At 47.3% G+C, this 25362-nt stretch overlaps 1 protein-coding gene across 2 annotated transcripts in view; it reads left to right on the forward strand.

Annotated features, from left to right (window-relative positions):
• The first annotated feature begins 7091 nt into the window (after nucleotides 1-7091).
• LOC144179609 (sex peptide receptor-like) overlaps nucleotides 7092-25362 on the forward strand; it is a 429469-nt gene continuing 411198 nt past the window's right edge. For both annotated transcript variants that reach the window (XM_077708023.1, XM_077708025.1), the window contains exon 1: nucleotides 7092-7516. The gene's annotated coding sequence lies outside the window, so the exon portion shown is untranslated. The remainder of the gene's footprint in view (nucleotides 7517-25362) is intronic.

Consider the following 25362-nt stretch of genomic DNA (forward strand, 5'->3'; position numbering starts at 1 on the left):
CTTTTTTGGAATTGTTTACTCTATTTTAGCTGATGTCTAGGCTGCAAAATTGCACACATTGCTGTTGTTGCTGTTTTCTATTGCCAACACGTTCGACAGGGCTCGGCGTCTAGGGACTCCTTCGGGTCAGTACACTTACATTGTTCTTGGCACCACTTCCGTTGGAAAAACGATCACGCGGAGCATCCGCACGACGAAGCAGAGACTGTCACAAAGCCCGTTCTCATACACCCTCGGCGGGATTATTCAAAGTGGTGCATATACGCTGGCACCTAGAGCCCTTCTACCACCCCTTCCAGCGCTTTCGTGGTATAATCCTCTCATTACAACTGTGCCTCGAATCCGATGTAGCGTTGGTTTCTTTCCTAGGGCAATACTCAAACCTAAACCTCCATTTTTATTTATTTCATTCAAAGAAATTCAAAGGGCAGACTTAAGCAATTTACAAGCCAAAGATACACCTTGGCTACGGGGAGCGCCGTTGTGGACGGAACCCGGATTAAATTTCACCACGTGGGAATATATTCAACATAAGCCGAAATTTCGACACACTTGCGTTTTTGTTTCCCGCCAGCATTATGAAGAAAGCCGCAGCGGTCGCGATCGAACCCGCAAGCTTGTGATCAGCAGCACAAAGCCTTAGCCACTGAGCTACCGCGGCGGGCGTTTCATTTATTCAAGGGGTCTGCGTAGGATATTTCTTAAAATTGGAATATGACAATTAATCTCAAGGAAGCTCACGCTACGCTAATCTATGCTTGATGGCGTTTTGTCAGCCTAGGCGAGGCAAGGCCACGAAAGTAAGCAGAACCAAAACTGTGTCTGCCGCGCGACGCGAACTATGGCATTTGTGGCCTGACCACAAAACAAAAGCGCGGATATCCGAAAAAGCGTGCTCCTCACTGCATGAGGAAAAATAGGTACCAAGCCCGTAGTCTTGTCACGTGGACGAAAGCGCTACGGGATGGTGCTGCACTACCCGGAAATAGATGGTGCCATCTGTAAGACGTCAGAGACGCCGCCGCCAACGACGCCGAGAACAAACGATTACGCCTCCACTCTCTTGTTATGCAAGCAGCAGCAACATAGCTGGGATAGAATAAATAGTAATGCGGGTTTCCCGTTGGCTGCCGTCTGTGATAGTTGCTGTTATCATAAATGGCAGCAACCGGCGGCCTGCCGTCTCACTACAAGCTTAACGTTTGTCAGTCTCTGCAGTGGCATTGCTCTTAAGTCAGTGTTTGCACAAGCGGTGAGCATGGTATTAACGCGACAGCGTGTCCCGGGAGCGGTGTCTGTAGCAGCAAACCGCCACTAAATCTCCTACTGGCTGTGACGCTAAACACATACTCGCAATGGTGTATTGACTGAAGCTTTATTTGGATTTTTGTTATATTAGGCCTAACCTTACGCTTTGAAGTATCACGAGTTTCGACGTTACCAGGTATACTGAGAGCTTTACGTATGATGTTGACGTTGCTTGACATGCCGTTAGGATTCATGGTAACGCTCGACAGTTTTTTTTTTTTTTTTTTTTGCTTTGAAGATTAATGAATGGAAAGTGGAAAGGGATGTTGAACTTGCGGAGGGAACATATTTAACTTTTTATGTTTCAGCCTGAAGTTTAGCCATAGTGCTTCGCATTGTTCGAAGACGTTTCGTAGAGGGAAACCTGTCTTAAATGTCAGTTGAAAATATTCTGTGTCGGCTAAGCATGTGGTACTCGCTGTGGGCGAAACGCAGCGATGAATTCTCGTGTTCCGAGGTCACCGAGGATAGTTTTGAATTAAGTCCACGATTAGTGAGCAGAATGGCGGTTATTACCTCACCCCCTGGTTTTGTCAGCCAATCAGGCCCTGTGCGCCTTGTTTCGCTGAATCAGAGAGAAAAGAGGTAGTGGCTCTTTCCTGTCTGCGCTGTTCCATCGTCTTCCTCAAAAGTGAATTCGTTGCATGCTCGGTGTCTATCGTCGCTATGTTTGCGCAAACAAGCTTATACGCCACTGCAGACGCAAAGGCTATAGCTAACAAAAAAGACTGGGGCAGCTTGCACTAGTAGAGTAAGGCCGGAGAAACAGCGGACCTGGGGGTCGACCTAGCTTCTGTCGCTTTTGCTACAGGTTTTTCTAGTGCTTGCTAAGTTCTGTTAGGTTTTGCGATGATTTTGCTAGGCTAGGTTAAGTGTTGAGGGGTGGGGCTGGTTAATGCGGATTTTACAAGGCCATACAGGTCGGTTCCCTCTGCTGACAGCGGATCCCAGGGTGGAAGAAGCTAGGTCGACCCAGAGCTCTTCTGTTTTTTGAGCCTTGGACAACCCGTGCAAGCTGTGCCGATATTTGTGCGCTTAATAACCCAAAAAAGACAATCACCTTTGCAATGGTATACCAAGAGGTGCGCATAGGCATGAGCCCCTTGTGCTGACACTCGAGCACACGCCAAAGCCTGCCTCACTGTTATAATACCCCATCTGCGGGTGCACCCTTTGCATGCGGCGCATTTTTTTTTTTTTTTTGTTAATGCCACCACACCAAGCAAGCCTAATCAGCTCGTCTGTCAAAATACCAATACCAATGCACAGGCGCCAGGCTCTCTGCCTTTGTTATAATCCTGAGTGCGGCTGCGCTATGTATCGACGTTCTGGCTAACATTGCGCAAAAGGCCGTTCTTTATTGAATAATATTCCGAGTCATCAATCACGCATCTCATTTTGCCGTATATTTATATTACGCGTTCACCGCACAGGTGTGTTGAGCGTTGCAAACATACACGGCCTTTCCCGAAGAAGCTGCAATAGCCGTATTACTATTCAGTTCAAACTACCGGGATTGTTCATAAATGGTGAAATTTATCATTTTTTGCTGGTATCTACGAAATGAATTTGAGTCGCAAAATTAATAATGCTTTTGCTCTTTACCTGAAATATTTTTGATACTGATTCAGCCATTGCTCGTTAATATGGATGCCTCCTTTCCCCGGAAAAATCGTCGACAATGTGAGTCATCCATAATAACGAATCAAGGTCAAAAACACAAACATTAAGGAATATTCATTTAAGAAAAGCTCGCTCCTGGAATATTCGTTTAAGGAAACCTAACGGAAAGCTAGGTCCTTTTACGCTTAACAGCCATTCCCTCCACCGAAATGACCAGAGAAGCCTTGCCTTTTAAGTGCACTGAATATTTGCACTCACTATTATCCTGCTGTTATCTCGTCCTGAGTCTCTGGATTTCCTATTCCCGGCGTATGCCACGCTGGGCAATCTTGTTTTATGGGAACGGGTGTCATTCTGTCGTCACTATTCTAAAGTTTTGTTCGCTCATCATGAATGTTCTCGATCTAATTCTATGGTACTGAAAAAGCTACGCCTCCTAAACAAAAGATCGAATTAAATTGGGCCCCGCCCCCTCATCTGTTGAGGGCAACGAATGTGCTCATCAACAGGCCCGAGCGCTCAACTTCCGGGCCCCCGAGGAGAAAAGAAGGGGATGGAAACCCATCACCAGCTACACAGATTTAGTCAAGTATTACAGGGGCGGTAGGAAGACATTCCTACACCCCCACCACTCCTTGACTAGAACAGAACAAGCGATATACAGACAAATCCAGGCAGGCTCCTTTCCCCACCCCTGCCTCCAGAATAAAATGTACCCAGAAATATACAAGAACAGATGCCCGGACTGCAATGCATTAGGCACCCTCCAGCACGTCATAGGAGAGTGCAATTGCTCCAAAGACGACCCCCCACCCATACCCATAAGTAATCCCTTTAGTATCCTCACAGTTGACCCGCGATGGGAGATCTTGTGTATCCAGCCCCGCCGTGGAAGACCAGCTCCGACTGATCCACAGGGGCCAGGCGGCCCTGGAAGCATGTGGAACCCGTGAAGAGGGAGCCACCCCATCGGGCGTTTAATGCACTCTATATGACATTAAAAGTTGTTTCCTTCTCATCCTCGAATGAAGAGCGTTCCAAAATCAATACATGCTTCAGCTTTGTATGCTCCGGCAAGAACTAAATTCCTGGTACGCGCTGGGGCCTCGGCAGTCAGCAGTCATCTTTGCTATTTTTGGTTTTGTGGACCCGTGTCTATAATGACGAGACAGAAGTGCCTGTATTTACCCATTTCGTCCCCAAAAAACCGTTCATAGTCCCGACGGCGGGTTTCTATAATAACGGGCCAGAACTGCATGGCGGAAGACCGGTCGCCGAAGTTTTCGTCCATATTGCGGGTTGTCCATATTAACGGGGTCCATATAAACGAGACACGACTGTATGTCGACTCGTGCAGTCATGCATATGGATACGCGATTGCTATTTAAGCCGGCCCATGGTTACACCAACAGAGGAGAGGAGTCGAATGAAGTTTTCTAGCCCCCGTTGACCGAAAAAAGCGAATGAAACACGTGGGTGGAAGACGGCAAACATTCCGGAGAAATCTTTTAGACATCGTGTCATGAAATCACCCACCTGACTTTAGAATTTAGCCAACTACCTCACCAAAAAATACCTTGAATGACGTGGTTGCCTTACTTATAGAGCATTAATTGGCTGGGAAAAACTTGGCGTTCAACGTCCAAAAACGACGAGTACGGGCACAAAATATCCCGGAAGCTATACCGTCGCGCCTTCAGAAGCGACGCACCCACGCCTCATTCACCCCAATTAGCGTAAAGCAGAAAGAAACCGAGCGTTCCGACGACTTCGGTGTCAGCCGCTTTTGCAACCGTTCGAGCTGTCCGCGTCTGTGGCCGCACTTTCTTTCACATATGCTCGTTAATTCAGTTTTATCCGCCAGTGGGCTGTTACACGACATATCGCAGGACACTGCGTAGGCATGGGATCTCGTCGTTCCCACGCCGTTGTCGAAATTGCACCGCGTTTAACTCTAGAGTATACTGGATTTCGAAAGAGGAAGGGCGGAAGAAACGCGGATGCGCCCTGCGTTGCCATTCAACCAGGAGGATTCACTTCTCGTGAGCTGCGCTTCTACAAGGGTGCTTGTGTAGGAGGCAATAACACTGCCTCTGAGAGCGCTTGCTTTGCGCGGAGCTAGTAACAGTGAACTACAAAAAATGCCCATAATATTCTTACTTTTTGGAGAGAAGCTGGCACCTACACACTACGGGCCCGTTTTTTTGCGAAATTCCTCCCGTGGATAAGGGCGTTCCAAAAACAAAACGAATAAAATTAGCAGGAACACACAAAAGTATAGGTGATGAAAACAAATTACCTGGGCCCGATGGCATAAGACCTGCTCCGAAATGGTACGAAAACTAATGGATTGAAGCATGACAGCTATGGCAGGGTAATTACACAAAAACAAGCACGGTAGTCAAAACCATTTACGTCGCTCTGACTAAGCTGTACAATCAGAAAAAGTTCAAATAATGTCAAGACGTCATTGTAATAAAGCTGTCCGCAACCCTACACCCTCGCTATGCTTGATGGTATAACTACACTGGTGGTCATAACGAGGTACTCGAAATTTCCCTCAGGCTAAAAGAAACGAAAAGCCGAGCTTCATAAAAATTTGCGTTGCGCTATTGTTCTCTCATAAGCAGAGACTTTTTTTTTTACTCACGAGGAAATGCCTTCGCGTACTTACGAATTCGTTAGGAGCCAGGTAATGAACCGAAAGTTTCGCGAGGTTAGTTGGCAAATCACTGGTTCTCTCGATGGCTTCGAGAAGATCGCGAAGTCGCCGTAGGGAAAACAGTTAATTTTACACCTGACTACTCATTAGGCAAGAAGTATTCTAGCGCCGAGACAGAGTATTCTGAAACTCCACCCCCAAAAAATGACTATAAAACGACAAGGATGTAAGGAGGCTGAGCATGGGACATTAAGTGGATTCTACAAAACAAACAAAAAGTACTCCGCCGTGTACTTTGGGAATGCTAATTAGCTCTCAAGCTCTGCCATAGCAGCTAGATTGTAAAGGAACACGATACCACCCGCATCCAGGCCGTTCTCTTCTCAAGTATCAAAAATAAACGTTAGAAAGAAACAAAACTCTCGGCTCTCACCACGGCATTCTTTTTCCGTCCTTTCTGCGGTGCGCCAAGGTTTGTGAGGTGAGCTCGGGCGAAAACGACTTCACGCTCGCGAACAGAGTCATTTACTTTAATCCCGCGAAATGGCTGCACCCGTAAATCAGCCTTGCAATCGAACGGCGAGCTCCAACGACGCTGCTCATCCTGAACTGTAACGACTTGGGTTTCCGACTTCAACGAGGACTAGCATGAAAACAGTTGCTTTAAAAGTTCGTGATACAGAAACAAAGGCTTCAAAGCGATACGAAGAATCACTTTCTTGAAGACAAATCTCTCGAAGTTGGAACACGTGATTCAGAGGTGGAAATGGAGCTTAGAATATTGTTTATTATTGAAAATGAATGGTTGGATATAATGGGACGATTGAGCGCGTGAAGCCGATGCTTCTATGAAAGAGCTCGTTTCTCTCCAGCTTCCTACGATGGAGAAGCTACCAATCGACATTTTAACCCCGTGATGACGCACATCTGATCCTGTCCAGATGTTCTAGAGGAAAACGTTGGTCCTCGATCTCCTTGTTGCGTTTTCCTTATAGTACCAATAAACCATCCCCGAGCCGTTCTCGGGAGCGTTCCACGGTCACATCGCGCTGCTTTTGTGCTCACATCAAAATAAACTATCCATTTCCTATCATTTCCCCCGAAGGATGCAATAAGGGAGATCGATAAGAAGGGAAAAACCTTGGCTTCGGAAGATGTGCATGGTCGCTCTTTTTCCACGTTACCTTTTATTCCCGAGGGGGCTATCGCGCAACGCGCGCGCGGTTTAGGATCGGGAACGAAAAAAGGAGAAACAACCCCCGTGCGCGGGAAAAGTGCGCGAGGGAGATAAATGGGGAAAGAGGGATGATAGAAGTCGACGAGTGCGGGGAAAAAAAGTGGAGGGGGGGGGGGCGAAAAAGGGGAACTCCTCCGGAGGGAAGCACGGTTGGCCGGTAGCGACGTCGGTGTCGCTAGCAGCGGCGGCGCTGGCGTCGTGTAGGACGCTTGAAACCCCAGCCTTGGTGCGTGCGCTGTGGGAGCCAGAACCCCAGGACTCTTTCGGCTGTGGGGGTTGCTCTGACAACGAGGCGCGGCTCTCGCGTGCGGCGTGCACCGTTCGCGGCCGACTGGAGCAAGAGAGTCCCGTCTCAAGAGAGTGGGCGGGTGGGCGCGCGCGCAGTCCCTAGCGCGAACAAACAGCGACGAGCGAATTCGTTTCTTGACTCTCTTCTCCCCAGCGTGTTCTTGGTTCTCGGCCTTCGGGAACTCTTACCCCGTAGCTCCCTCGTGCTTCCTCGCACCCTTTGGGCTTCTGTACGTTTTCTTTCGTGCGTCTCCCTCGCCGCCGCGGACACGGACCGCCGCTCCTGAGTGCCGGAATCTAACAGGTTGCAGCTGCTATCGCCGACGGCCTGTTTCTGCTGCCGCTGCCGCCGTCGATGGCTGGTCGCTGATACTTGGTTGGAGCACCGCACAGAGAAGGTTCGTGATGGATCTGCTTTATATCTCCTTCTCTTCTTTATTGGTTCTTTCTCTCGTCGGTCGCATATTGAGAACGCGCGATGAGAAATATGTCGGGAACGAAGACGCCCTCCTGTCGGTTTTCAGTGCAGAACACACTTCGGGCGTAAATCATAATATTTATAATTCTGAAGATCGTGCGAAAATTTTATTTTGTCCAAGACGACTTTTCGTGCTCTGCATTTCGGACGTACATCAGAAATTTATAACTGTAAAATCCTCCTACACGTATAACACAACCTTGTTTTGTACGGAAGTATTTTCCGGTTACATCAGAAGCGGCTTGCAGCAACTTTTCCTAATTTTTCAGCATTTATTAGCGATTTCCCGCACTATTTAAATTTTCTTTGTTCTGGTTTACCCATATACATTCTCTTCAGACTCGAATTTTCTTAAAGGGCCACGGCACACTATACCTGATGCTATCATTCAGGCGTTTGGATTCTGGCTCCCCGATGTAGCGGCTTCTTTTTGTCGCTTTTAATAAATGAATAGAGTGATATCTCTTTTTATTTCTCGACGTTCTTTTCATATCTCAGAGAATGATTGTATGAACCTTTAGAGATAACATAAGTTGCCATTATATTCTTCCTTCCCGTTCGACACTTCCAACCGGTAAAATCCGTAAACAAAATTTTTCACCCGACATTTCCGCTTTTCTCAGCCACCCCCGAAAAAACGCACAAAAAAAGGAGGAAGTTATACGCGGCTCTTTCACAAGTAGTATCAAACGACATTGCAGCAATGCAACGTTTTTGCGGAAACGCGAATGTCAGAACACGTTACGAAATCTTTCAACTGGACGATCAGTTGGGTGTCGTAAATGCGACTCTGATATTGAGTTTTTAAAACGGTACCCTTTCTAAATTTAACTTTAAAAACAGTCTTTTAACTTCAACAAAATGCCGTGGTTCACTGCCCAATCGGCAACGCTATCAAACAATTGGTACTGACAATGTTTAACGGCAAACTTCTCAAGCATTGAAGTAACGCTGGACACGAGTGACGGGAACTTAAACATCATCTGAGGTTAACGTTGGGAAAAATTTATGGCTGAGACTGTTTTTTGATTTATTTTGGTTGCAGGTAAATTTTAATTTATTCAATGGAACTATATATTTCTTTTGCAGTTTACTAAAGCCCGCTCAATCCCCAGTGCAAGTGGGTAATGGCGTTATTTCTTGCGAACATCAAGTGGGTGCCCCATAAATCATTCCGTGAAGTACAACCGCGCCTTAAATTACTAACGAACAAATTCTAGCGCGGGCAGCGACTTCCGTAAGGAAACTGTTACTTTAAAAGTTCTACTCACCAAAGCTGCGCCAGGGTTCAGAGCGCGCCGTAGCGGATGGCTACGCAACCATGAAGACGAATCAGCCGGAATAATGTGCGAGGGAATATCCTACACTCAAGCAATCTTTTTGATGTTTTTTTTTACTCAGTTATTAACAGAGCTGCACCAGCCATCAAATGAGCCCGCCATCATGCGCTCAATAGAGCAGAAGGCCACCCTTATCATTTAGTTTATGCTCAACTGCATACTTGCGCAATAAAAAATATTCTCAAATCTCTCATGCAGCGCGAACTATTTTTTCTCGTCTATGTCAATTGTTGCCCCCAAAATAAAAAAAAAACATTCCTTTTGAAGGGAGAAAAACCATTGACGGTTTTGAGGGTTAACAAAAAGTTTATCTGAGAAGGTACAAGGATCTGTGTTAGGTCTTCTATAGGTACAAAAGCGGGTTCCAAGTTTGGATAACCGCCAGCGTTGCCCGAACGTCCCACGCTAATACATGACGAAGAGCGAGCAAAACGCACGCAAGGTTGACGACTATCAATATAAAAGTTACGAGTAGGAATATGAAAGCTCAGGCATTTATAAAGACTTTCTTTATAAAGACACTCTTCACACAGTGGCGGATATTTTGTAAAATACGCTGCGGTTTGATATTTTGCGGCTGAGACACATGAATAAAAACCAGACAGAGAGAAAAAAAATGATGTGGAGCAAATGGGCGAAAGTCTTTATAAAGACTTTCGCCCATTTGCTCCACATTTTTTTTTCTGTCTGTATGGTTTTTATTCCCTTGTACCGGCCGCAAAATATAAATCTGCAGCGTATTTTACAATAACTAATAGAGGAGCTGTCGGTCACTTATGGTACACGGCAACCGGTGTGTGCAAAACACGCAGGTTCGGATAATAACGCCTGGTCAGATTTTTTTTTGTTTGCCGGTAAAGTGGTGCGGCCACACTTGAATTTCGCTTACATTCGTGCTCTAGAGCCTACATTATCTCGTGTGCAATCCACACTTCATCGTTCTTGATCGGCGCGCTCCCCAGCGTTACCTGTCGTGCTCCTCCGTAATATATCTCACAAGGGACGCGTTACAAAAGGCAAGCAACACGAACGAACGCACAAAAAAATCCCGGACTGTCTCCACTAATGTCAAACTTGGGCAGGTGCGAAGCATACAGAGGGCACCGGTGTTTCTCACAGCAAAATCGCTGCTAATGGGGAAGCATCCAGGTCAGAAAAGAGCGTTTCTGGAGCCAACGCTCCTGCCAACGCTCCTGCCAACGCAAGAGCCAACGCTCTTGCCCCACGGCGCCCGCTGTATGGGCGCAGGAGAAGCGCGAGTGGGAGGAGTAATCGTGGTCTTCCTGACTCCTTGTCTCTTGCGTTGAAGCACACTTAAGCAATTAGATGACAGGCAGACTGGTCGTAAATTGTCTTCGTGTCACACGCCGCAGCATGCTAAGAAGTATGCTTTACAGGGGGAAACCTGGCGTTCGAAATCAATTTTGAGACGGAATTTAACAAATTTCTGTTAATATTACAATAAATCCTGAATGTTGCTGTATTTTAAATCATATTGAATCATGTTGGTTTATTTTGAACCGGTGTTATTCATTATAGACTTATTTATGGCCATCGTTTAACAACTTGGTTTAGCGTGACGACAGGGGACGACGACAAAAGGAGACGCCGACAGCCCGAGCCCCTAAGGTGCTTCGCACCTAAAACACTGGCTCGCGCGGTGTGTTAGCTCTTCGTGACCCCGTTGGTAATATTCTTGCCGATAAACTAATCTCAGAAATTATTACACCACCTCATCAAGGCTTCGCCGTTCCGCAACGTTTACGCTTCGTCTACTAAAACCCGCAACTCAAATTCTGTTTACAAAAATGAACAATGTGTTCTGTACAAATTTTCTTACCTCTCTTCCAACTGCCACTGAGTGGCTTGCATTTGAGCATTGCAACAGAACATATTTTCCAAACAGCTCAAAAATGAAAACCTAACAACAGCAAAGAAAAAAAAGCCCCAAGAGAAGGCAAGAATTTCTCGGAGCGTTTTCAACCTGAGCTACAATATAAGCACGCAGTTTCTCCCCGCGCAAAGACGAGCAGCAAAACTTCTTCCAAATTCAGGGAGACTAAGCTTTCCAATATGCGCATCCTCACGAAGTATTTATAAAACTAAAATGGTTCGCTATGCGACGTGCGCACGATTGCTTTCGCGAACCGCTTGTAGCTTCGTATACAGGCTAGGCAGACGAGTTCTTTGCCAGCCCATAAACCAGCCCAGTGCACAGGAAATTAAAGTTCTGCGTTTCCTCAACTCAAGTTTCGATAAACAAAACTTTCCGTTCTGATCCACTCGATGTGTTTTGTGAGCTCGGAAAGACAGCCAAGAGGGAGAGCAAATCGAGCAAGGTACAATATACGTTCCAGCGAAGACGTGTACAGCAAAAAGATTATTAACAATATTTTTATAGAAAATTGAGATGCGGGAGAAATTTGCTTGTAACTATGCTCCGCGTTTCAGGTTCTAAGCTCCAAAGCAACGCCTGAGTAATGCGATCGCCGAATATTGCATGATACGGATAAATTGGCGCAACTTGGAGTTTTAAACGTTCGCACAAATATCAGCACGCAGGTACTTCAGGTCTTTGCCTCCATCATGAAAACAGCCACCACGGCCATTAACCGAACCCGAGAACGCGATCTCACTCGAGCAACGCCTAAGGCATTGGCAGGCTCCAACGGGTGACCTCTGAAAAAAATGGCCATCAGCCGCAATAAGTCTGTACCGAGTGCTCTTTATTTTAGTAACGCAGATCCTAGTGGGCTGTGCTTTGAATAACCGAACCATACGGGTATTCTGTTTTGTTTCGTTAGATTGCGCGCCAGATTCCATGTGACAGTGCTAAGATGGGGGGTGCGGAGTTAACCCACGAATGATCCCATCTCATAGCCCTACAAATTTGTGCCTCGTCGGAGGAAGAACGAAAATCTCATTCGCCCGCATGAACTAGTGGCTTAACCACGAAACGCCAAAATGGAGGAAGCGAGAGCGTCTTACGGCAAACCAAGAATACATATTTGCCGCACGTTTATAGGTTTTACCTCTTGCGGCTATCTGGTTGCAAATAGTGTTTCTTCGAGCTATCCGGGTCACATTGCAGAGACAGAGACAACTTTTCCACTCAAGTGCAGTCGTGGCGTTTTCATTGGGCGAATAATTATACGTATAAAACTACCGGTGGGAGAAAGCAACGCTTTTGCTTTTCGCGTAGCTGTGTGGGACGGCCGCTAAAATTGACGTTAATCATGAAGCACCGGGACGCTCCACTGTACAGTGATAAAATCAGCTATTTGCCTCATCTTACGTGAACTTTTCAATTCTAAAGGAAAGGGTAAACGCCGCGTTGAAGTCGCAATGTGTTGCCAACTTATTCAGTGGGAAACCAATATCATCGCCCAAGCTGGCTTACGTTGAAATGTCCGTTTGAGGGTGTACAATAGAACCCCGCTCTTACGTTTCTCAGTGCTGCGTTTATCCGGCTGCTACGCTGTTTTTCTCTGTTCCCGGCGCAGCTGACATAGAGTCCAATGTATTAAAATCCTCACTGTTACGTCGTGGCTTAGAGTACGTTCCCGGATGATACGTCGCAATCTCACACTCCGTAGCCGCGCGGGCAACATGCGAAGACCGTCATTGTGACCTTTGATGAGCCTTGGCGAGGCTTGACTACGGAACTGACTGCGTGAAGCTGCATGCGGATGCGGGTGCGATTCGTTCCCACTAAGTGGCCCTATGTTACTCTATGCTATCACCAGCATCATTGCGCTTATAACGGGAGTTTCGCTTCGGAATGCGGGAAGTGCGTGCTTGCCATAAAGCACCACCGCAAGAATAGCACGCGCTCTCGTCGTCATCGTGCGCTTCATCCTTTGAGAACACCGGTGAACTTGCCACCGCGTACTTTGGCATGCCTTGATGGCGCCGCAAAGACGGAAGGCGCTTTCCCTTGAGGAAAAGCTTGACGCAGTAGACAAGAAGCCAGCGCGGAAGAGAGTCGACATCGGTGGGCACCTTCCATTGCCACGCGCGGTGTTTTCCAGCGATCGCAAAAAGCGGCAATCCTACATTCTCGAGTTTTTTCAACATCGTAAGGCAAAATTGCAGAAATACAGGATTTCAAGCTAAAGCTACACCATTTGTGTTCATTTTCGGAGGTTTCCTTACTGCTGCATTTTCTTGGTTGTTACGTTTTGTTTTCCCGGTCCGGTGAAAAACGTATCAACGGGGTTCTATTCGTCATGCTCGTACATGCGCATACAACAACAGCATGCACACGGCAAACACTCGAACCAATCGTGGCGCTTCCAGTAAGCACTACAACATTCGTTAAGCCTAAACCCTGCGACGTATACGTATACCATGTCCTTAAAACGGAGGGATACGAAATGAATGCATGAGGCTTATCAATTTAAGGGCTTCACTTCCGACTTCCGTTAGACCGGGCACGATGGCTTGGCGTTCCGAACATGGAATTCCATGTTTGTTTCCCTGCCGTAGTGGCTGACGGAGGTATAGAATGAAGACGGCTATGTATGTGAGATGCGACAACAAATTGAGAAAAGACGAGGACGTCTCATTTTCAAGTCCTCAGCCAGGACTCTCCTCGTAGCCCAGGTCGCAGCTTCGTTATGTGGAACCTGATTTTCTCCTTTGATAGGTAAGATATCTTCTTTTAGAGGGGACAAAGAATAAATTTTGCGGCTGTATAATTGCTGTAAAATAGAAGTTTGCCATAAAATATTGGCAAGGGGAACTTCCCTCCGCAGACAGCTGTAACGCTTCGATTTGCTGGGTGAGCCACTTTTATGTATTGCTACAAAAAATCGCCTGGCGATTGCGATGCTCCCTGATGCGATTTTTGGACGCAGCAGCAGTGCGCTGAGGCAGCACTCACTCGCGTGTTCTCTCGACGGCAGCGATGATGAGCCTCTGCGTCGGCGGCGCGAAGTGTGTCTCAGGAATGGACCGTGAACTGCGTCTTAAGCGACCGTACAGCATAGTCACGCGCACGCCCCCTCGCGTTTTCGCGAGCGTCTCGTGCGGCTACAGCTTACTGCCCCCACCCCTCTTCCTTCCACCGTACACTTTCGGACAGCGCTCGCGCCGCCACGGGGAATCGCCCTCCCCTCACCATTTCGCGACACTCTCCTCTTTACAGCATACTGGCCCCCACTCCACCACCGCACACTTTCGGAGGGCGGTCGCGCCGCCACGAGGAATAACCTTCCCCTCACAATTTCGCGACACTCTCCTCCTTTGCTTTCTTTCACTATTCGGTCTTTTGAAGTGGGAACCAGTGTTAAAGGGGTACTGACACTAAATTTCTCGCTTTCAGTTTTTATGCTGTAAAGAATGCCTATTGGCCCAGTAATTACGAAAATCGAACCGAAAGCCGTCAGCCTCCAACATAGAATTAATTATACCACGTTTATTGCAACCAGTTTCAAATTCGGTGCCGCGCAGGAAAATGGCCGTTCGAAGGGCAGCCTGCAAGCGGGCCAGTCTTACGTCACGGTCTCACCCGTGACGTCAGGGACGTTCGCCGCATCGTCTGCTACGATTGCACATGGTCCACACTCGCCCGCGCATTCGACATGTCGTCTGAATCATTAGACTCGGATGAGTCGCTGCGACCCGACAGACAGACAGACAGACAGAACAACTTTTTTTGGCCAGACGATTAGGCCGGTGATGTCTTCGCCGTCGTCCGTTTTTTAATATCAATGTGGCTCGACCCGGTGCAGACCGTGATAACAACAGCTTGTCGCCACTTTTATAATCAATCTGATCGCGTAAAAAAAGTTCCACATGGGGGAAAGTAGATGTTAGTGAGGTGCAAAAATGTGCTAGTGGTTGTTATGAGCGCTTAATTCAAAAGCGGCGTTCAGATATTTGCCGTGATGGTAAGCCTACGCTTACCGGAAGCGGAGGTTCGGCGCTCCGACCCAGCACTGCGGGAACCGCGGTGCGGCGAGCGGCCGAAAGATGGCGCCACCTGCACGTTAGAATCAAAAGAGGCCACGGCAGATGTCTTGGTCACCGATCGCTGAAACAGCAATTATCGCCAAAATAAAGCTACGTATGCGAAAAAGGGGATGATAGTGCGGTGAAAAGTTGTGTAAGGGATGGTCATTCGCAGTTGTACAGATACCGGCGATCAAACATTCGCCACGATACTAAGCCTTTAAGTTCCGAACACACAAGCTGACCCTAGCAACGCCGAGTCCGCTGGCTTCGGCGGCAGTTCTTGCGGCCCCCGCCACGCACGAACTCAGTTCACGTTAAGCGCTGCATGTCGTCGTGTGGAAAATAATGCATCTTGGCGTCGTCGTCGATTTGCTCGGACAGGCTTCCACGAGCAGCACTTCGCATTCCGCGAGCTTTCCATAGCCCAAAATGGGCGAGCTCGGCGACACGCACCGCCGCGTCGCCGCGGTGCGAGTCGACATCGCGCACCGCGCGGTGCCGCCACAGCGCAGTTTTCAGCACCAGTGCAAGGGAACACCATGAGCCGGCCACGAACTCAAGGGCAATTGTCGAACACGCAAAGTGCCCAAAGTTTACAAGCATTGCTCACGCAGGTACACCCACGTCTCCTGCCCAAACAAATACCACTGACAGCAGCAGCGCAGGATGTCGTTTCCGGTCCCGAAAACGACTATATGACGTCACCCTGAACCGGCCAGACATGCCGGCCAATGTTTCGTCACGCCGAAAGCGATTTCGCTAGCGCTGCTGATTTGTGGAAGCTCACGGCCGCGACAAGCAAAATCGATTTTAGATGTGATTCCGGCCTCGGATCGCTACAAAAATTTTTGTGAGGCATCTGTACGAACTACTGAAGCCAATTAAATAATTTTTAGGCGTCAAAATTTCGTGTACACAAGAAGAGAATACAGACAGGGGAGAATACAAGGGGAGAATACAGAGAATACAGACCCTTGTGTAGCGTCTTAACTGTATTTCCCACTTCAAAAGTCTATGAACCAACTGGCTCAGCTTTCTACCTTAGTCAACTATTATTCGGTCTTGCCACCGTTCACTGGGTTACGACGGCGCGACGCGGCTCAGCCCACAAATGGGCGCCAAAGGACTGCGCCCTCAAAAGAAGTGAGCCGTGGCACACTTCTCGATGGTCCCCCTACAATAAAGACGACGGCGTATCGAATGTGACATTGCCGCGGTGTTCGGGCGGTCACGACCGGCCGATAAATCATCGCCTCATCTATCATGGTTTGTGCCCTCTGTCCAGCACCGTGTTACAGTATGTTCCAGCAGCACTACTGAAAGAAACATTTGTTACAACCTGCGTCTTATATTCATCATTTCACCTTTCGGTTAACGCATGCTTCGCCCTCCGAGCTATCACCACTCTACAAGTCGAAATTTCTGGGGCCGACGATCGGCATTCACTCACTGCAATACCGTACGCCAGGTAGGGCCCTGCACAAGCTCAGACTGACCCGAAAGACTGTGCCTTGTACGACAATTTCTGCGTGACAAGGGCCCTGCTTGAGGGTTCTGACAAAGGCCCGGGACGCGCTCAAGATTGGTAGGGTGTGCACGCAGACTAGTACCAATTATCCGCCCGAGTTCGAAGATTCTGTCACCCCTTAGAGCAGTTGAATGCTAACAATGGCACTCTGTAGAAATTTTTTTTGTCCGTTGTATTTTCGGATGTTCGACCGGGACGAACACTTTCTTCCGCCGGCCTATTTCATTACAGCCTCGAAAAAATAAATTTGCTTCAGCCGCTCTGAACAGCATACCGCTGCGGCCCACGAATGCTATCTGTGCTGTAATCGCTATACAAAAGGCACACAATATTCTTTAGACAAAATAGAAGGAAAAAACATCAGTCTGCGAAACCATTTAATTTCTAAGAACTAATATTGCGCAGAATTCGGCGTACAGAATACTTAATGCGTTATGGTGTAAAAGCTGATATATTGATGATGTTGATGGTTTGATTTCTATGGCGCAAGGCCAACTGGGACAAAGAGAGACAAAGTGCATATGACGCAATCACCCCATTATTCGAAAGACGTCTATAGAAGCGCTTACTATACCGTATTTGTCCTAAACATTTTCCTTCAACACAATAATTACATATCATGGGGCTGTATGCAAAAAGCGAGCGAAAACCGAATACTTATCGAGCAGACCAAGTAAACATTAGCTGCTTTAATCTTAAATTTTTGCAGGCCCGAAACGACACTGTAAGTGCGAAACTTTCAATGCAGGCATCCAAGTAAATAAGCGAGTAACTCTGCTCTCGCTAGCTCGTAGCAGACACCCGGTCACGTTATTTTTAATGTGAAAACGGCGGGGCTGCCAGTAATAAGTCGAAAAAGAAGGCGATGACTTGTGTAGAATGCCTGCAAAGATTGTGCTTTCATCGATGACAAGTTAATAATGGCAGCAGCCGCGCGACGGAACTTCTCTGTATGGCTCCTTCAACAAATCTCTGCAGCCCGGGCGTGGCAAAAAAAAAAAACTGTGAGCATGCGTGTTTTTTCTTTTAAGTAAGCTCGCAAATTTGACACTGAGTATCTTTTTTTTTTTGTTACCTTGCTTGGTTTTGTTTTTCCGCCGGTTTAAAGCTCAGTCGGCCGCGTAAAACTGAAGAATTTTCCCCCTAATAATGTAGTTACTGTTCGATAACTGAGAATGATTGTCGGTCAATAATAATTAGCACTTAACGCTTCGAACAGGTTGATTTGATGGTACCCAGTAGCTTATATAAACGGACGGACGGAAAATGACAGAAGTCGCCTTATTGGTCGCCATGGCAACTTGAGCGTGCAACATTATTGGTCCCAATTCTGCAACTACTCGCACTGCAGTACAGTGCTCAGCACGGCGTTCTTATTGCAAGCTGACCATGAATCGCAATGCGTAATGCGGGAGCAAAAGTGATCGAAGCAGCTGTAAGTGCGACCTGCGGTGTGCAATGAAGAATTATATAGTTTATATCTCGAATTATTCACAATATTCTTCACAAACACACATTATTCACCATTTTGAAAAAAGGATCAAAGACAATGCGCGAGAAAGAAAGAAACATTGGTAGACAACATCTACGTGTTTCGTTTTAAGCGAGATTTCGGCGATGTGGACTCTACCACAGATATATTTTAAGTTTTGTATACGAGTGTCTACCTGCAGCACGTCAAATTAGAACAGATAATGTTGCTCGTGAGCTTTTCGTTTCGGTGCTTTCTGAAAACAAAGTTCGAGTGCCGCACTGCTCTACGGGACGCGGAAGAACAACAGGCGGCAGTAATGAGACGCAGGAAAAGCGTCGGTTGCTTCTCTTAAATTGTAACTGAGTAAAGCTCGAAAAGACGTTACATGTTATTACCTTGTCTGCCTCTTGTCAATATTAGGTGTTCTAAAACTTTCATTGCGCAAAAGAAGTAGAGTCGTTAACGTACGTATAATACACCCATCCTTGTCTCACTTAAGTTCGATAACAGAAGACGGAAAACGAAGGACTGCGTAACAACTTTCACGCACGATATTCTCCACTCACTAGCTTGGAATGTCCCTGTTACCTCTGAGCTTCCGGTGGGGCACAGTTTCAAATCACGCCTTCGTCGTTTTTGCAGTTGGGCTTTGCTCGGGCTAAAACAAAGAAGCATACGACAGCGGGAAGGCCGAGCCGGGTAGTCTACATTGTTTCTGCTCCCGGTCCGTTGTCCGGGATGAAAAAGAGTGGCCTGTGGAGTACTCTATCCGGATTACGCTTGACCGCATATAGGCGAAACGGTCACTGCTGCTATTATTTTGCCTGACACGAGACAATATGCTACTCGCCGCGGTGCGTCAGAAGCTACAAGGATGTGCTGCTGAGTCCAAGGACGTGGGTTCGATCTCGGCGGCAGTGGCCGCCTTGCATATAGATGGGCACAGCTAAAATCCCCGTGTGTTCGAAATTTCAGGGCAAGTTAAAGATCTCCAGGTGGTCACAATTAATCCGGAGCCCTTCACTGCGGCGCGCCTTATAGCCCGGGCGTCGCTTCGGCGCGTTAAACTCCATAATTTGAATCCGTTTTAGATAGGCCGCAAAGACGTTGGGGTCAAATTCAGCGTTTTCGCTTGAACGTTCTTACTGTGGATAGCTTTTTAAGGGTGAGTTATCATTCGGAGGTTTGATGTCTAATTTGGATAACGGTAGAAATACTGAACGTAAACCAACTGGCTTCTGAGTCCAAGCGCATGCGTCTGATACAAGCTCAGTATTATCTCTAAAGTCGGCCAGAAGCAATATTTTAAGTGAAAGTGTATTTCTGTGTGGGGGCTGTTGAGGTTAATGTTTGCCGCACGTGTGGCTACACACACAACAAGATTTGCCTGTCAAAGAAGCAGTGAAAGCAAAGAAGCCTAATGAGTTTAAATATCGCGCCCTTTAAAACGAACGAGATTGCTTGACGGGGTGCCGTGATTTTATTTCTCCATTCCGGTGTATGCAGCTAATAAAGAAGCAGACTCCTCGCTGGTAACTGGTGTGATGAGCGGATATTTTTATATTTTTAAGTGCGAATGCACTTCTTAAGCGACCCTGAATCACGCGTCTACCGCCGTCCGTCCATCCGCACCACATACCCACTTAGGGCGATTGGCCAAGAAGAGTTCCTAATTTCTTTAGCACATACCCACTTGGGGCGATTGGCCAAGAAGAATTCTTTCGCATCACCCGTGCATTCCCACTTACTTGGAACATACCCACGTGGGGGATTGGCCAGGAATCGGGCGTGAGAAGGGCTAATGCACCCGCTTAAAGGAGTACTGACACGAAATTTCAAAGCTGAGATCCGCTCTAGCAATCAAGTACAAGGACAACACAAATAGGTGTCTGTAAATAAATGCATCTTTCTTTCTTTGTAGTTGTGTGTGTGTGTGTGATCTCTCTTTTGCGAACATTACCAACCCGCGCAAATTCAACTCGTGCATTCGCACTTACACACTCTCCCCCTCGGGGAAGTTCGAGGGAATTTTTTAATTGTGTTGCTGCTCGTTTTCTCTGGCGTATCTCTCAGAGCCAGGCCTCAATAATTCCCTCGCGTCGACGAAATAACAGCAAAAATAAATAATACGCTAATATTTCTAAAAACGAAAGCGTCTCCGTATATTCCCGTAAAAGGAAGGGTACAGCCGGCTGATGCTCGAGGCTCTAAAACCCCGTTCATCTGCCGCATAATCAGACCTCCTTGCTAAACGCGCAGTCCATGCTTACGCACGCCCAAATTAAGACTTAAAACTGTTTGAACAACGGCCATTTTGCGTAGGAGGACGATTTATGACGCATAAATGTTAAAAGTAATCACGTTTTTATTCTGTTCATTCACGAAACTTCCAAAACTTGTCAGACAACCTCAACATTCATGTGGTCGTGTTTCATTCATCTACAATACAACAGGTATATTATACTCGATTTTATAGGCAGGCTGCATGATAGTTCCGGAAAGAATATTTACTGTCTAAAGGCAACGCTTGTTTTCCTAAGCGCAAAGGAACCACATGTTAGGGTTGCGTTGTATGCCGTGTAGAAAAGTGAAAGCAACGAAAGGAAGCAGTGTAATAAAGAAGAGCCCGTCGACAGGAGCCGCCGTAACAGGTGGCGGGACGCGGACTGAGGCGCATTGTGTGACAAGTGCGTTGCTTCAAGTATTTACTGTCCTTACAGTGACGTCGTTCAGCATTAGCAACCATATGCGACCTGCCCACAGTTCACTCTCTACCTTCTTCATCGATGTGATGCCGAAGTCGCTCAAAGGGTTAGCGTTGTTTTTTAGAAACTTTAACCAATCTGCTCACGTAGTAACCTACCAAAGCAATGGAGCGACAAATCGGGCATTGCTTATATGAGCGGACAATTCAAGGCGTGACCACCATGCGAAACACTAGGGAATACAAAGGCGTCTGGTAGACAGTAGGCTCTACATCGTAGGTGACCAATCGTCGTCTATGAACCCGTTTCTGTGCACGCTTGGTGGGTGTATGACCGGTGTGTTTGATGATATACGACCGTGGCCACACCGGTGGTTTTCGATGGTGAGCTCGCGCATAGGCTTTCCGGACTCATCATTTGCACTTCAACCAATCCTTATGGGTGTACCACTAATATGCAACTCTCCTACTCTGTTGTCGCAACGCAACGCCGTCAAGTCCAACCACCATACCACCTCAGAAATTTGAATGAAGGCCCTCAGAGTTACTACTGCCGCTCATTTTTAAGTCTTGCTCGACCATCGGCTGCCTACGCCATGCACATTGACACGTTGACATGTCACCCACTGGTTTATTGGTAAACCCATTGGTTTGCTGGTTTACTGGTTTATTGGTTTACTGGTAAACCCATGTCAATATTGTCGCCGTATACTCTGCCGGGCTCTTTTGCTTGTATACTCATCTAGGGACGCACGCGAAAAAATTAAAGAAGCTCACACTAACGCCTAACACCTGAAGTTAGCGGGTCTGTACGCAACCTTCACTACCATCACGACGGTTCAAGTCCATGATTGCAGCCGATTTGCTTCTTCTTCACTGCCGCAGCGACCTTTTCTCCGTCTTCTTTGCTAATGGTGAAAAAGAAAAAAAATTCACAGCATATCCACGGGGTGAATGATGATGAGTGGGCGAAGCTCCTGAGGGGAAATCATCGGTAAAACCGTGACTCTTCAGTGAAAGTTCGCCCACTACATCTGTGTCCGAACGTAACGTCTAGAAAGTCTTGCTTAAACCGCGCGTCGGCACCTTGGGGCTGAGCTCGCCTGATGCGTTTTGCAGACGCCTCACGAGCTCTCACTGCATCGGGGTCTGCCTGCCGATACGCGCGCTTTCTCGCCGCTTCCCGTTCTCTGACGTTTTGGAGATCCTCTTCGCGCCGCAGCCGTGCCGCTTCGCGTACGGCAGTGTCCTCGCGCCGTTGCCGTGACGCTTGGGCCTCTCGTTCTCGAACGCTGGGATCTTGGCGGCGTCGTCGCGCAGCCAGACGACACGCTTCGGCCTCCCGCTCTCGTACGGCAGGATCTTGGCGGCGGCGTCGCGCAGCTTCACGGAGCGCTTCTGCCTCGCGGGCTCGCACATCTGCAGCCTTATCCATCGGGCGACTCCGAGCGCGCGCCAACAGCGAACGGATTTTATCACAACGCTCCCCGCCATCTAGTAAACAATCCAAGAACTAAACTAGAGGTAGCCACGCCATCTAGTAAACAATCCAAGCGCATCTTTTCATCATATACAAGTACCGCCATCTAGTAAACAATCCAAGAACTAAACTAGAGGTAGCCACGCCATCTAGTAAACAATCCAAGAACTAAACTAGAGGTGGCTACATACATACGTCGAGGATGGACAGACCCACGCCCTAAGGAGCTTCGCCCCTAAAATCAAAGAAGAACGAGCGAACGAACAAACCGAACGCGCATGCCTAAACTAAGCGCCCGCAGGTGCGACACGTACCATATCACGTGTTCTGTATTAAACAGGTGGCGTAATTCCTCTCTTCGCAGCCACAGCCGCGTGAGTGAGCCATTCGACGCACGGGTACTAACTCACGGTTCGTTTTTCGGGACTCCACCAACCCTGTTATATGTGCTATTTTGCAAAATAACGTCGCCGAGGTTGTGCCTAATCTTGTTGTCTCATTATCATTCTCGACCAGACATTGTTTGTGGGGGTTCGTGTATGAAGTGTACACTTCAATGCACTTTCTGCTGGTTCGTATTTTACGAGATTATATGTTCAGTGTGTCTCGCATTAATCTTTACAAGGGCCTACTTTCCATGGTTTTTCCAGCACCGCTGTATAACAATGTTTATTCTGACTTGGCTGGACAAGGTGAGCTCTTATGTGTCCGTAAGATGCCGCTCTCTCCCTCAACAAGGGTGTTCTTCTTCAAACTGCACAGCTAAAGTTTGCCTGTTAAAGGGACACTGAAGTGAATTTGTCAAGCTCCCGTTTTTGCTTGCACTGCGTAGACTGGCTCAAATTAGCACACTTTTCATCGTTTATCCGGTTGACAAATCGGTAATTATTTTACAAAGCGCGAAAGAAGAAAAACTACCATGCGCGGTTTGCGGCGGCCGCACCAACTAAAGCTGTGACGTTAGGAGGAGCGGGCACCGTGATTGGACGATGCCCAAGGTTAGCAATCACACAAGTTTCGGTTTCTGTTTCGGTTCTGTAAAACATAACCAATGGCTTTGTTGGATGGGCATTCTCAATATCTCAGTAATCATCGTACCGCGCTTCTGCCATGTTGTCGGCTGTAAAATGCACAAGATAAGCCTCCCAGGACGGCTTGTAGTCGTAGCATTCACTAGCCGAGACCTACGCAGTGCATGAACGCCCTCCGCGTACCCGCAGACGCCCAAATGTCATGCGCTTTTCCCCCATATTTGGAGCTTGCCTCCCTCATGCCTGTATCGTAAAAAGCGTGTTCGCACCAGGCCAAGGGTCTGTTCATTCTGGCCTGTGCCTACTGCCTGCAAGCAGTCGGTGCTTATGGCAACAGCACGCCAACGAGAACTCGCTAGCGCGCCAGTGCCAGCCTGCGCGCGTTTTGTGAACTAGTTCGTGTAGCCATGAACGTTGCGGCCCCAAAAAAAGGTGAACTCAATACAGAAAACATCGGCGGAAAACAAAAAAGTTAACTTACAAAAAAAAAAAAGCACGTACCCGCGGGGATTCGAACTCGTGACTCGCAAAACATTTCCGGTGAATTCCTAGCGCCCCAGACTGCTAGGCCACTTTTTTTTTTTTATTGCACATTGAACAAACAGTCCCTACAATGTCTACAATGCTGTTCTAAAACGCATCAGTGTCGGTTTAAAACCCGCTCACCGAACTTCGGTTGGCGAAAACTATTATAAACATCGAAAGAAGACAATTCCTCCAAAATGGGTAGCCATGTAAGCTCCGGGCACTGCATATTAATGACTTCCTTCAGCATACTGACATTCTGAGCAAAGTACTTGCTGACAGTCTTCGCGTCAGCATCAGAGTGGCGCACCGCCATCCGACTCAGCCAGATGGCGTGTAGGCCCAAAAGCATTATCAGGTCGTACGGCACACTGTCATGTTTGTCTACGGGAAGGAAACGGATTCCATGTGGTGTCACAGGCAAGTCTTTTTTCAGGGTACGCTGAAGAACGTCCCAAAAAAAGACGGCATCCCAGCAGTCTAGGAAAACGTGGTCTATTGTTTCGGGTTTTTTACACAAAAGACATACTGTTGTCCATGGCACAAACAACCCTTTTTCAGCCATCCATGTTTTGACTAGAAGAGTTCCCGAATGAAGCTTAAAAAAGAATGTTTTCATACATGCTGGGACTGCCATCTTTTTGACGCGACACAATACATCTTGCCCTGGCCCAATGCGGTACATAGTTCTGTACAGCGGTACTGGAAAAAGAACATCTCTAAGATCTTCTAACAGACGTTTTCTTGAAACACTTGAAAGGTATTCAAGGGAAAACCTTACACAGAGGAATCTTAAAGATTCAACGGTTTCCTTCAGGTAACCTTTCAATGTGTAACGTTCATCAACACTGGAAACAACAAACTGCGGGAGTGAACCCACCAAGACATTTTGTAGAAATGTGCGCAGAAAGGCATCACTCGCATCGCGAAGAAACATAAATCTGCTGACAAGTTGTCGCAAAAACAGGTGTGATAAGCCCACCCCTCCCGTTCGAACTTTACGAAAGAGATTCGTACGGCTGGTTCTTTCCCATTGGGAACCCCAGATGAATACAGCAAAAATACGGTGCATTTTCTGCACATTTACTTGCGAACAGTGTATTACTTGCATCACATACCATAGCTTTGCCAGGAAGAACATGTTGCAGACAGTGGCACGAGCGAACATTGATAGGTTGCGGCCTCCCCACCTCGTTGCTTTTTCACGCAATCTTACTGCTTCTTCCTGCCAATGCTTGCTACTATCTTGGTAGCACTCCAGCGGAGCGCCAAGATATCTTTTCGGTACCTGAAACCACTGGATGTTTTCAAAGAACTCTTGTTTGGTGGGCCATACTCCGTGCCACAGACCCGAACATTTTTCCCAGTTTACAGCACTACCGGTTTGTGCGCAGAAACCTTTTGTAATCTTTGTCACTTTTTGCACGCTCTCTTTATCTGTAACAAACACTGCCACGTCGTCCGCATAAGTCAACAACCGCACTTCACTTGAGTTCAAACTAAATCCCCTAACTTCATTACTTTGGATTATTTTTAAACAAAAAGGCTCTAAAAACATGCTAAAAAGGAGTGGCGACATCGGACAACCTTGCCTAACTGACGATAACACAGGTACGCATTTGCTGACCTTTTTGTTTATAACTAACTGCGTGGTACACCCCTGGTAAGCCATATGCACTCCATTGTATAGCACTTCCCCCACATTTGCTTGTTTCATAATACAGAA

The sequence above is a fragment of the Haemaphysalis longicornis genome, unplaced genomic scaffold, assembly GCF_048455015.1.
Source record: "Haemaphysalis longicornis isolate Haplotype H1 unplaced genomic scaffold, Haemaphysalis longicornis Haplotype H1 scaffold_4, whole genome shotgun sequence".
Lineage (NCBI taxonomy): Eukaryota > Metazoa > Arthropoda > Arachnida > Ixodida > Ixodidae > Haemaphysalis > Haemaphysalis longicornis.